The 14,041-nt window shown below is 44.5% G+C and overlaps 1 long non-coding RNA gene across 1 annotated transcript in view; it reads left to right on the forward strand.

Annotated features, from left to right (window-relative positions):
- The window catches only part of LOC146810338 (uncharacterized), a 32,640-nt gene extending 22,881 nt beyond the window's left edge, over positions 1–9,759 (forward strand). Inside the window, exons 2-3 of the long non-coding RNA XR_014965671.1 lie at positions 6,983–7,062; positions 9,673–9,759. This is a non-coding gene — a long non-coding RNA (uncharacterized LOC146810338). The remainder of the gene's footprint in view (positions 1–6,982; positions 7,063–9,672) is intronic.
- Positions 9,760–14,041: the final 4,282 nt, after the last annotated feature.

Raw genomic sequence — 14,041 nt, forward strand, 5'->3', positions numbered from 1 at the left:
CACTGTGGCAGAAAGTTTAAGTAAGATTTTTAGGCCACCCGGCCCCCAGTCACAAACCGGCTAAATAGCTATGTTACCGAATTGCAGACAGACTCAGATTCGTCGATACTCGGAGTTGAGAATGTCTTGGCCGAGTTCCAATGATGCTATGAACATCTCTATGCCTTTGGTGTGGGAAACAGCCATTACAATGTGGCTGTTTCCCCGCATACCATTACAACACATGCGTTACCACGCTTGCGTTGCCCAACCCGTAGTCATTATTCCGCATCTTTTTACAACGCATGTGCTTTTATCATGCATGCCTTTACAACAAATTTCATTGTACAGGTATGAGTGGTAAAAGCACATACCTTGTCAAATAAATATAGGCAATCCACGTCGTTGTGAGGAAACAGAGGCTCTTCTGTTTCCACACAATGAAATGCACCGCCCCCTCAGACACGACATGCAGCAGGAACCAGGAGGAGAGAGAGGTAAGGGGGATTGGGCCTGGGGTGGGGGTTAATTTTTTAGGGTAAAAGGGGGTCAGGTGGGGGGTGTCATGCAGGGTACTGTTTTAGGGTAGGGTCGGGGGTCATGTGTTTTAGAGTAAGGAGAGGACTGGTGGTAGGGGGAGGATTGTGCAGGGTACTGTTTTATTGTAGGGAGAGGGCTGGGGGTCGGGGGTGTCGTGCAGGGTAGTGTTTTAGGGTTTAGAGTAGGGTTGGGGGGTCGTGCTGGGTTGGATTTTAGTGTAAGAAGAGGACTGGGGGTCAGGGTGAGGGTCGTGCAGGGGTAGTGTTGTAGAGCCTAGGGTAGGGTCGGGGGTCGTGCAGGGTAGTGTGTTAGGGTAGGGAGAGGACTGGGGTTGGCGGAGGGTCATACAGGGGTAGTGTTGTAGGGTTTAGGGTAGGGTCGGGCATGCAGGGTAGTGTTTTAGTGTAAGGAGTGGGCTGGGGGTCAGGGGAGGCTCTTATAGGGGTAGTGTTGTAGGGTTTAGGGTAAAGTTGAGGGGTCATGCAGGGTTGTGTTTTAGGGTAGGGAGAGGACTGGGGGTTGGGAGGTCTTGTGCAGGGTAGTGTTTTAGGGTAGGGTCGGGGGTCTTGCAGGGTAGTGTTTTAGTGTAAGGAGAGGACTGGGGGTCAGGGGGAGGATTGTGCAGGGGTAGTGTTTTAGGGTTTAGGGTGGGGTTGGGGGTCATGCAGTGTAGTGTTTTTGGGTAGGGAGAGGACTTGGGGTCAGGTGGGGGTCGTGCAGGATAGTATTTTAGGGTCTAGGGGAGGGTCGGGGGTCATGGAGAGTAGTGTTTTAGTATAAGGAGAGGACTGGGGTTGGGGGAGGGAGATGCAGGGTAGTGTCTTAGGGTAGGGAGAGGGCTGGGGGTCGGGGTGTTGGGGGTGTCGTGCAGGGTAGTGTTTTAGGGTTTAGAGTAGGGCTGGAGGGTTGTGAAGGGTAGTGTTTTAGGGTAGGGAGAGGATTGGGGACCGGGGAGGGTCGTGCAGGGGCACTAAATTAGGGTTTAGGGTAGGGCAGGGTAGGGTAGCGTAACTTACCTTAGATACTTTTACCAAGAGTATACATTTACCACGAATGCCTTTGCGATGTAATGGTATACATGGTAAAGGCATATTCGTGGTAAAAGTATGCATTGTAATGGTAGGTCATGGTGAATGACTACGCTTAGTAATACCCGCGTTGTCATGACACGCGTGGTATTAGTACATGTAGTAACTTGTCATATTACTCTTGTTTACCTGATACTCCACGGGAAATTCTGTTCTACTTTGATAAGGTCGCGATGGTCTGGCTTACAGATGGTCAGTGACAGTTTCTTAGTGAACCGATCACCCTAGAGGAAATCATTCAGGCACCCAAAACTTTGAATGGGTCCAAAGCACCTGGCCTTGATGGCTTAACAGGGGCCTTATATAAAGACTTCAAACAACAACTCACCCCTGCCTTTTAGCACTGTATGCCGAATCTCTACCTACTGGTACATTGCACCCTTTGCCACGGGAAGCAGTTCTTACACTTCTGCTGAAACCTGGTAGGGATCCCCATCTCTGTCCTTCCTATCGACCCCTTTCTCTGTTAAACTTAGATAATAAAATGTTTGCCTTGCTACCAGATTGTCTTTTTCAATGGAGCTCAGAAGTGTTTGGAATTTTCTGCCGCGCTACGCTGGCCTCGGCCTATCTGGGGACACAAATGACTATGGTCAAAAACCTTTGCGAGTGTGCTCGGCAGAACCCTTGTGATTTGTAAGTGTGGTAGGTGACGGCTCCACCCCTCATCAAGTCAGAGATAGAACACCTAGTCATGTGACTCAGGATGCAGGCTGCAGACACCAAATGGTTGGGACAAGAAAATGCCAACATTCTAAAAGTGTAACTTTCAGAATTGTGACTTAAAATCCGACTTTACCATTAAAGAGGGTACAATTCTTTAGACACAAAACTCAACATTCCCACATGCTCCCAATTGGAAGTTATTACTTCTTAAATGCAATAAGTTAACTCAATTTTATCTTATGGGAGAGGCAGGCATTGCAGTAGTGAAAAACGGATTGAAGAGATTTTTACTACCAGGCCATGTAAAAGTTAAAGGTACATGCCCATGTTTTTAAATACACTGCACCCTGCCTCTGGGCTGTTTAGGTCCTAAACGACGGGTGACTTATATGTATAAAAAAGGAAGGTTTAGGCCTGGCAAAAGGATTAGTTTGCCAGATCGAAAGGGCAGTTTATGACTTTCCACACAGGCTACAATGGCAGATCTGAGATATGCTTAAAGGTCTACTTAACTTGGTGGCACAATATGTGCTGCAGGCCTACTAGTAGTATTTCATTTACAGGCCCTGGGCACAGGTAGTACCACAAGTCAATTAAATATGCCAATTGGGTGTAAGCCAATTCTACTATGTTTAAAAGTGAGCGCACAAGGTCTTTAGCACAGATAAACAGTGGTAAAGTACGTGGAGTCCTAGAGCCAACGGAAATGAAATCAGCAAATATGGAGGAGTAAGAAAAAAGGTTTAGTGAAAGACCAGCCTGAGGCTGACATGTCTAACAACCAGACAGTCCCTTCCTCTTGTTTTCACTCTTGGAGGTCTCTGCTTTCTACTTTTCTGGTGGTTTTTCCAACATTTGCCTCCTCCTTCTTCTAATTGTGAGGAAATACAACTGAGTAAAATCAGTCCAATCCTTAATAAATAGCTTAAAATGTTGAAGCATAAGATAACAAGATATTTTTTTTAAATTAAGTTACACCTAGACGTGGCTCAAGATGGTTGCAATGAGATGCTATGAAATTACATGCATGTTTTCTGGCAAATATCAGCTTTAGAGAACGTTACATTTCTGTAAATGTGTGTGTTGCAAAGGGCATGCAAGACTAGAGACATTCCAGAAGCGTGGCATATAATTGGGACCGGTGAAAAAAAAAATCTGCAGAACCCACTCCATGTCTCTGAATTTGAACAGAAAGTGTTTTTAGCTTAGACAGATCTAAAGTTATTAGGATACCTGGAACTGGGATGCACTGTAAAATACAAACTCTGTTTTACTTCTGTTTGATGTATACAGGCATTTAAAGCTTTGATAGGTTTGCCAAGATAGTGGAACCAAAGGGGTGTTTTTGTGCAGGAGGAAATGATATCCATATTACCTTCAATGTAAATTAAACAATTAATAATTCATTGGCATGTTTTGTTTCACTGTTCCCTGACATTCATAGTTACATCGCACATGCTGTTCTGAAAGTAGCCATTATTTCAAAAGGACACTCATACTTTAGAAGAATCCGATACATCTTACATCTTTGTTAAGGTCTAATGTCTTGAGCAATTAGTAAAATCATACACATAATAACTATACAGGTACTGTACTTTTCTGCAGGCATGTTTCTTAACTTTTTAGTGCTTTGCAGTCTGAGTGCCACCTAAACTCAAAACTCAAGATTATTATTATAACATAACTGAAATATGTAAATTAATGAATTATAGTTTTTTTTTTTTAAAGTTGTATATATTTGCATGTGTGCTTGTTTTCTGTCAAGTTCAACACTGTATATGATTTACACAATCTATGTGGGAAGTAGGCAGGAAAGTTTCTTCTATTCAAGCCAAAATTATTGATTTCTTGGAAATAACATTTTAAGCAGAATTTGCTAAATGTGTATAGCTTTCTTTCTTATTATAGGAAGCTGGCTCTTTATATGATAAATCAAAATGAGATATGTTATTTAGAGACCCCAGGGGTTCCCCTATGAGTGGACTGGGGGCTTGCTATGGCAATCCCAGGGTGCTCTGTTAGAGGGTAGAGCGGTCGAGCAGCCTTAAGCTTCACATAGAGGAGCGCAAGGCATCTGAAAATACACACAATGATCAAAAAGTTAGACACATGACTCAAAAAGGAGATCCACACCAATTTATAAAAATAGCAAGTATTGTTATATATGTTTAGGCATCAGAAGAAAATCATTCTGCTAAGTACGTTTTTAAAGAGCAATATTCTTCAGTTCAAAAGTTCTAAATTCTGCAATGTTAACCTATGGGGGGGGAATCATATGCGGTTTACCAGTTCTTGTCAGCAACTAACGGGACCCTTCTCCAGGTGCTAAGGTGAGTTGTGGCAAGGTCCAAGCCAGCACCAGCAGAACACCACCAGCAGCACTAGGGTGGCTGGGTGCATAGGTGACAAACAGCGTTGAGTGCCCAGTGTTATCCAATGGAGAACGGTTGTGATAGAAAGAGGCTGCAGGAGGGGATTGTGGGACCCGTCCGTTGAAACCAATGAGTTGCTTCGGTTCTTGCGATGTTGGGGGATGTGGGGACACCTTTGGTCCTCTACTCCTCTGCACGGGGCATCCGGGTGCAGAGGGTGTTTGGGGTGTCAAAATTCACTGTCCAGGAACACTAGCAGTTGAGGAGCCCTGCCAAAAGATGCTGGAGGCGATATCGGGGAGTTCTGTAGGAGTCACTCCACAGTGGACTCGGTACCTTGGGGGCTTGGAGACCATGCTGACGCCACTGGGCTACTTCGACACAGGCTGGGGGCTCAGGTGCAGTGATGCTTGACGACGTTGGGTTTTGGCCGGTCAGAGTCCTCTTGGTCTTTCTTTGGCTGTTCTGCAGGATGCAGGAGACAGTTCCACTGTCCCTCGGGATGTCTTGGTTCCTGGGTGAAGGCTGGCAGGCCTCCCAGCTGCAAGATAGTCAACATTTGGTGCAATAGGTGAAGTCAGCAGGCAAACTTGCAGGGTTGGCGCCAAGTCAGTTGCTGGGTCTTCTGTTCTCGCTGTGCGACTCTTTTCATCCGTCTTCTTTCTTCAGGTCATATGTTTATGCTCTTCTGGTGCCTAGGGCTACCCTAAATACTGAATTTAGGGGCATTAGGGGAGTGTAGGGTAGCAGCCAATGGGCTACTTACTCTTGGGGTCACTACGCCCCTATATGACCACTTTCTGTTGAAAGTGGACATAGTCCTGTACCAGAATGTCTAAGTATGACCTCAGAAAGATTGCTACTTCTGAAAAGTCATGTCCACCTCAGTTTAGCCCACCTTTGGGGATGGTAGTAGCCTGGGGGTGGACACCTACCTGACTAGATTATTTTCTCCCCTTTCCAGGTGCAAAAGGTGCTCTGGCCAAGGGGGTCGGCTTCCCATCCTGTGAGGGGGAGGCAGATTTGCATTTCAAAGGCAGCAGCTCTTTGAAGTTTGCCAGCCTAGGAGGGCTAATCAGCTGGTCATCCTGTGGGAGGGGGTGTGACACCCTCTTCCCGAACAGGCTTTTGTTCTGGGTCTCCTGAGAGCACAGGCACTCACCCTATGATGTCAGAACAGTGTCTTGGGTGGCAGTGTGGCTCAATGGTTAGAGCGGCAGACCCTGATGCAGAGGTCTGGCCCGGGACCAGGGTTCAATTCCCGCCTCGGCGGGTCTTGGGCTCAATTCCTCGGACCTGTTAATTCTCGCCTCAGTGCCTATTCTAATCATGGGTCCCACTCTGCAACTCTGGGCAATAGCTTGCTTAATCTCCACAACGGCCCCAACAGCGCTGGGATGCCTGGCTTCACCTTGGGGGTGCCCAGGAGTGGACATTTCACAGGGAAAAGCCAGGAAGGGTTCCATAGCGGTATGAGTTACAGCGCCAGGAGACTCTAATTGGGTAGCAGTGCACTTTACAAATACAACCACATTTACATTTACATTTACATTGCATGTATTGGTAAATTCATCACTGGAATCAGTGTGGGTTTACCAATACAAGATGTTTGATACCAAACATCCCTATCTTTAGTGAGTCCATCTTGTAGCTGGGGAACTCGTTTTCACCAGGTCCAGCACATATTTCAAAATGGGTTCCCTGGTCACATGTACTGGCAGTATCAGGACTGACCAGCACAGGGGCATATCTGCTCATGCAGGTATGCCCTCACATGTAATATTCAGCACCCAGCCTTAGATGTCAGGCCTGCTGTAGGGGTGACTTACAAATATTACATGCAGCGTTAGGGGACAAGGCACACAGAGATGTGGGACTTGTAATTTTTCCCTTTTGTCTGCACCAAGACATGTAGCCAGCAATGGCAGCTTTGCATGTGTTTTGTGTGGGGTCCCGTAAAGTGGCACAATTCGTGCTGCTGCCCTTAAGTAACCGCTTTAGTACCTCAGGACCTGGGTACCAGGGCTACCATTAACTAGGGACTTAGAGAGGGTAATAAAGGTTTTGCCATGTGGGGGAAACAAATGTACAGTTTTAGGGAAAGAACACTGGTACAGTTTAGCTGGTTAGCAGGAACCCGGTACACTACAATCCAAGTTACATCAAATACCAGGCAAAAGGTGGGGGGGGGAATCTGCAACAAGAACCCAGTTCCCTACTCTTATTAAATCTAAGAATTATTTAGAGTACAGTCATCCTTTTTGTTAATATACCTATAAAATTATGCCACAGAAGAAGGATAAGGTATGTTTCCTTTTTTTTCACTTCCCATCTTAGGTTTGAAGGGACTGATGCTGTGGGTGTGCTGGGAGCCAATGGAGTTGGTGAGCTTGTCAGCCAGTAGGGCATGAATGCAGGTAAGGATGACTTGATGTATCTTTGACAATGTATCCATCTCCCAGAATGATTTGGGACTAGGAAATGCAGGTAATTTCCTCTTAGTGCCAGAAACGATATTCAGGTTATAGTTAACACACTCAGGAAACACAAGATAGGCTCACTGTCCCATAAGTGCAGATCATTTTATATAAATGAGGTGTTTACGGTACCAAAATTACAATATATTACTTTTTCATTCACATTTTAATTCATTGGTTACATTGGCTGTAAGGAAACTTCCTCACCATTGCAACCAACATTTAAATATTCCCCAAAGTTAATTTGCACAGTGCATTTCAATTTAGATGGTTGCATTGTAGAAGAGTCGCTCAGCCAACATGTATTTTTGCCCAAACTGGCTAGTATACCTGGGCTGTTTCAAGGCGTCTGTTTCAGCGAGAGTCATATTGAGGGAGGGAGTTATAGGCTGTGCTGCTCTAATGAGCCAAAAGAAAGACCCAAGAAATCTCATGCAGTCTGTTAGGCAGAGACAAGGTCATCAGCAATTTAGTCTGGCCCGTCAGGAGCATCTGTTCATATTGCAGTGGATCATTTCAAATAATCTATTTTGGTCCTGTTTTAGGATTATCGATGTGTAGAGAGACATTGGGGCCAGGTTTACCAACTTCTCATGTAGCACAGTGCAGTAGATGCAAATGCTGCACTGTGAGAAGGAGAGAGCAGGAGAGCGCCAAATTTACTGAAGTATGGCCCTCTCCTCCCCTCTCCCTAGCGCTGGTGCTGAAATGAACTGCTGTACGCCACGGAGTCAACTTTGCACCATAGTGCAAGGGTGTCTCCGTGAGTCAAGCATAGGTTTTGTACTGGAAGGATACACTTCCAGTACAAAATACTATGCTTAGATTAATTTTTAAAAAAATCCCACTTTGTTTGTGTGCTATACAGTGCAGCACACATGTGAAGTCGGAAAATAAAGTTTAAAAAAAAGCATTTCTCCTGCATAGCATCTGGTTGAAGAGTGTAATTTTTTCTGCCACTAAACCTTGTGTGCTTTAGTTAGTGAATTGGGTTTAGCATCAGAAGCCTTAGGTGGTTGCATTGAAATGCCCATGCACACCCATGGTACGACCCCTTGGCGCTAATTAATGCAAAGGAGCGCTATGCGCTGCTTCACCCTACTTTCACATTATTTCCAGGCTAAACAAGTTTAGCGCTGGAAAGAAAATTGGACAAAATGATTTTGCACTGTTTTTCGTCACTTTTGTGACTCAAGCATGGCATAAAATCTTAGTAAATCTGCCTTTTAGTTTCCATTGTTAGGCTCCAATAAGATATGGGGGCACATGCATCAATGTAAGGAATTGCTATTCCTTAATAGCGATTTTTAAGGAATCGCTATTAAGGACTCGCAAGACCCTATGCATGTAGGAATCGCTAAATAAATAGCGATTTCTACACATTCCCTATTAACGAATCGCAAATTGGGAAAACATTCACAATTTACGATTACCATAAAGGTAATCGCAAATTGCACATGCAATTTCACAGGTGCTAGGGGGCCAAAAGGCCACCATGATGCACCCCCAAAAATGGCATGAGTGCACATCTGGCGCACAGACATCCCCTAAGGGCATGTGTGTGCACCACATGGCACTTAGAAAAATGCACAACTTGAAGTTGATGGTAATTTGCGATTCCTTAATGCAAAGTTTCATTCTCAGAATACTTCTTGCATTGCATTTAGGGAATCGCAAATTGCGATTCCCTAACTGCATTCGCAAAATAGGTAATTGCAAATTATGGAATTACCTATTTTGCAAATGGCTTTGGACTTGATGCATCCCACAAGGCTAATTACCGGTCGCAAAGGGGCCAATTCTGCGAATCGGCCCCTTTGTGACCAGTAATTAGCTTGATGCATGTACTCCATAATGTCTTGATAGCATCGCCTCCGCCCAATATGTCCAGAGTCCTCAGTATACTGGGATCCATGCAGTTGCTTCTCTATCCAGCACCCTTATGTCTCTCTACCCCGTCTCAGCCACTACCCACTCGACTCGTTAGTGTCTATTCGTCTATGGTGCTGGACCTACCAACGCACAATAGGTGTAGTCAAAAACCTCAGGCACATCACGATTACAGTCAAATACTTCTTACCCCCGCATTTGTTTCTTCACGTCACTGAAGAGGTATTTCGAGCACTTAAATACTAATGTTGTCTGTGCAATTCGCAACTGTATTTCGTTTAACCAAACAGCAATTACTTTATCACTGCAGTACCAGAAAGTAGCTAGCTCCCCGTTGCCTATGGGGCCACACTGGATGTGTTCACAAATAATCCATACATAATTAAATTCTTCGGGTTTTATTCAGGCTCACAGAAGTGAAGCAATTGCCATTCCCTCATGGATTATATTATCCACACAAGTTATGATTCAAGTCTTCCATTTTTTTTCCTACGTGATTCTTTTTTAGACCTCTGGACAGATAGGTCTCTGAACAGCATCAGGCCTCTATTTTCTCTATAAATACAGGCCTGCAAAATTTCAACAAGTCAGCTCTTGTGTGCCATAGTGGGAGATTAATGACAAACCACATTATTTTCCTCTCTTTCTCCCTCTCTCTAGAACAGGCCACAATTGCAACCCCACTTTCTCCAAACACTGCCTTGTTTTTGTCCGAGAAGGAGAATTCAGTCTGGTATCTTTGCGGAAGGTTGGCTCTAAATGGTAAGGAACATTACTTCAATGTGGTTTCACTCCCTCACCATAAAGCAAATAATGGAGCTCACACGTGTAGGAGTTGTCACTGTGGTAGAGCACGCTGTTCTTGGTCATGTTCTCATAATATAATTATCATATACGCATTTCTGCATCTTGATTTGATGCTGCAGCACAAATAAACACATTTGCTAAGAAAGTACCTTCGAGCTGTGTTCATTTTAAGCTGGCAGTATAGCTCTTTGAAACAGAATACATCTATATGAGGTGTTATTAAAAAAAGAAATGTAAGAGTTGTCACTACTTTCTCATGCTTCATCCTTGTTACAATATTTACCCGGGGACTTTAAATCTTTATCAGTCTTCTCCCCAACATTTTAGTGCACACAGACACTCTCCACATTATTACGGTAAATGTCCTACCTTTCTTTCTATCACAGCATGACCCAATGACCCCCCCTCAATCCAACTCGAGCTGTTTTCTTGTCTCTTTTTGAAGAACTCTTGAGTCTTTGTACATGGCCACAGTAATTGTTTTCTTATTTCGACGGTGCTTATACGAATTGTCTTCCTCCTGTAGCCCTGCTATTAATATATTTGCATTAACTACCCCATAAGGAGACATGCCTACGTCTATGATTTGGTTTGGAGTTAACTGTACAAAAGGGGTCTCATGTCCTGGTCTGGTGGGCACTGCGCGAGAGGGATGTGAATCATTCTCATGTGTAAACATTGTTAGTGCCTCCATTCAATTTAAGTAACACACACAGGGTTTCATTTAGAGTTTGGTGGCAGCACACTGTCTGCCAAAGTGGTAGAAGTCTTTATCTCTACCCCCCTGGCAGACTATTGACTGCCATCTGTACAAATCTCTTTGCCTTCAAAGGTGCTGATGCCAGTGCAGCTCTTCTGAAGGTGCTCAATGTTTGCTTGGCGGATGCCATGTTTTATGCCACTTATCAGAAAGGTTTTGTGCTTTACAAAAGCAAACTTCATAAGAGGGAGTTTGTTTTTGTTTTTGTAAAACAAAATACTAATGAACCTGACTCCTTGGGCGCTTTCTCCCAAGGGAGGCAATTTTTCTTTTTTCTGCGTGGGACAGCCTGGCTTCCCTTGGCGGTCCGAAAATGAAAGGAAAAAAACATTGTTTTAATTTCTTTATTTTGTTAGTTTTTTCTGACACGAACATGACCCTTGAGGGTATCAGAGCGGTTTACAAAATTACAGCGAGCAGAGTGATAATAACAATAATATCATATTTGAGAGAAGAAAAAGAAAATACAGGATAGGGTAGTACCCAGAAAAGGGGGGTACTCTTTACACTGTTCAGAGAGCAGTGGAGAAAACCAATAAAAAACAAAGTGATCATAGTCAAGAAAACTGCGGGATTAGACAGTGTCAAGAAAAGGGAGCGTAGTGTCAGGCCTGATAAATCAAAAACACTGAAGTAGCTGGTGAGAAGTAGTTATGAGTGTGATTAAGGAATTGGTATCTTAGGATCTAGGGAAGAAATTTGTTCTTAAGGTGTACTTTGTCTTCTTTCTTGAAAGGCACAGTTAGACCGTCTGCTCTAAATAGGACGGATGGTCTGATGTACTTACACCAATGTATTCAAGTCTGTTGGGTATTGGTGTAAAGTTTTCGCACGCAGAGCTAGCAGGGGCACTTTGTGCAGAAATATAGTGGTCCACCTAACTAAGTAGAACTACATTGTGGTTAGGGCAGAATACCTGTGTAAAGTATTTGTACTCAAAACACACAGTAATACAGTGATAACACCACAAATGGACACCACACCAGTTTAGATCTATACAGTATCTTTATCTAAACTCAACAAGACCAAAACGGCAAAAATCCAACATACAAGTATTAATAAAATTACGTTAAAAAGGTTTTAAGCAACTGGGTCCATAGAAAACTATGGATACATGATTCCTCTCAAAGTACCTGTTTGTGACTAAATTCACAAGGCCAAACAGCCGCAGCTATGGGAGGCACCGAAAACAAAGAGATGCGTCGTTTCCTGAGACCTTGAGGAAGCAATGCGACAGTTCTGCTACATGCAGGAGAGCCGTGAGTCTGGTCTGGTCTGTAGGGGGGAAAGTGAATGTGTTGATTCCAAGGCGACTCCGATCTGCAGGTGATGTGTCGGGAAAACTTGCCACACAGGTACAATGCGTGGAAATCCAGGATGCATCGGCGATCGATGCAGCAGCGTCGAGCGGCACTGCTTTGGTTTCTTAAGCCGCGATCCCTCGATGCGTCGGTGCTTGCAGAGGTGACAGGCACTGCGTTGGTTTTGGCAGCAGCATGGCGATGCGTGGAGAGTCTTCTCGCACCGCGGTGCTGCTTTGGGAAAACTGCCACAAGAAGAGCGATGCGTCGATTTTCTTGTAGTTGCGTTGCTTTTCCAGCTCCCAACAGCAATAACAACCTCCAGAAGTCCATGACAGTCACAGGCACCTCTCAGAAGGTCAGAACCCCCAGCAAGGAAGTTCTGGGGAGCTGGGGATGAAACCATTGTGTCCCTGAGACTTCAAAACAGGAGGCAAGCTCTACTCAAACACTTGGAGATCTTCTTCAAGCAGGCGACACAGCACACAGCACAGTCCTTCTCCTTTCCTTTTGCAAAAACAGTTACTGCAGGCCAACCCCAGACACACAGTAAAGGGGCAGTACTTCTCCTCAGTTTCTCCAGCTCTTCTCCTTGGCAAAGGTTCCTCTTGATTCCAGAAGTAGTCTAACATTGAGGGGTTTTAGGTCTAATACTTCTACCCCAAAATGTATTTGTTCTCTTTGTGCAAGGGTCTCTGAGCCCAGTCCAAAGCAGTTCTGTCCTCTCTTGTGCAGCTGCCCGGCAGGAGGTGAAAACATTATTGTGTAAGGCAGACATGCCCTATTCAGGTGCAAGGGAAATCTCCTCCCACCACTCTAAATGCAGATCGGGCCTATTCAGGTGCTAGTGAGAACTTCTCCTCCTACTCTGAATGCAGTCCAGGTCTATTCAGCACAGCCCTGACTCATTCAGGAAAGGCAGGCCACACTGCAACCTCCCAGCAGCTGTCTAAGAGAATGCACCTCCTCAGCCCCTGTCACTCCAAAACCACACAGTCAATACACAAAGAGGCAGAGGCACACAGAATGGTTAGACAAGAAAATGCGTACTTTCTAAAAGTGGCATTTTCAAACACACAATTTAAAAACCATCTTTACTAAAAGATCTGTTATTAAATTCTGAGTTAGGTGAGCTAAACTTTATTTCTCCATCTTGTTCCAATGGGAAGTTATATTTATAAGATGTTATAAATAAACTCCCATTGTACCCCGTGGGGAAGATAGCCTTGCAATTAGGGGTGGGCGGAATTTGTGTAGTCGTGCTATGCAAAGCTCCCCGAAACGGTGAAAAATCTCCGCAAGCACGCAGAAATTCCGCAAACACGTGTAATTGTTTGTTTGAGATGCTTTTTTCCTGTTTGCAAATGCTGTTTGCGTGCTCGGGGGGAAATATCTCGCGAACACGCATTTTGAGAACGTGAACAAGCAAAAAATTACACAAAACCGCGGAATGCAGAATTTTGGGCAATTCCGCGTTCTCCGCGGAATGCGAAATTAGCCAAATTCCGCAAATTTTGCGAGCGGAACGGAATTTACCCCTCCCAGGCCTACTTTCAATAGTGAAAAGCAAAATTGGCAGTATTTCACTATCAGGACATGTCACACACACCAGTACATGCCTTACCTTTCATATGCACCGCACCCTGCTCAGGGGGGTACATATAGCCTACCATAGGAGTGCCATACAAGTACGAAAAGGGAAGGTTAGTGCCTGGAAAGTGGGTGCACTTGCAAAGTCGAGATGGCAATTAACAACTGCGCACAGACACTGCAGTGGCAGGTCTGAATTACCTTTTCAGAGCTACTCATGTGGGTGGCACAATCAGTGCTGCAGGCCCTAGTAGCACTAGCCCTAGCCCTATAAGCACTTGATTTACTGGCCCTGGCACACTTCAGTGCACTTTCCTAGGGACTTACCAGTTAATCAAATATGCCAAACATGGATTCCCAATCATGAAAACTATTTATACAGAGTGCAAGTTAGCACTGATTAGCAGTGGTAAAGTGCCCAGAGTCCTATAGCCAACAATAACAGGTCAAGAAAAAATAGAAGGAAGAAGCAAAAAGTTTGGGGATAACCATGAAAAAAGGCCAAGTCCAACATACCCCATCCACTAAACTCTAAATGAGGCCCACAATACCTTATAATTGTAAGACTTTC

This window comes from Triturus cristatus, chromosome 7 (assembly GCF_964204655.1).
Source record: "Triturus cristatus chromosome 7, aTriCri1.1, whole genome shotgun sequence".
Classification (NCBI taxonomy): Eukaryota; Metazoa; Chordata; class Amphibia; order Caudata; family Salamandridae; genus Triturus; species Triturus cristatus.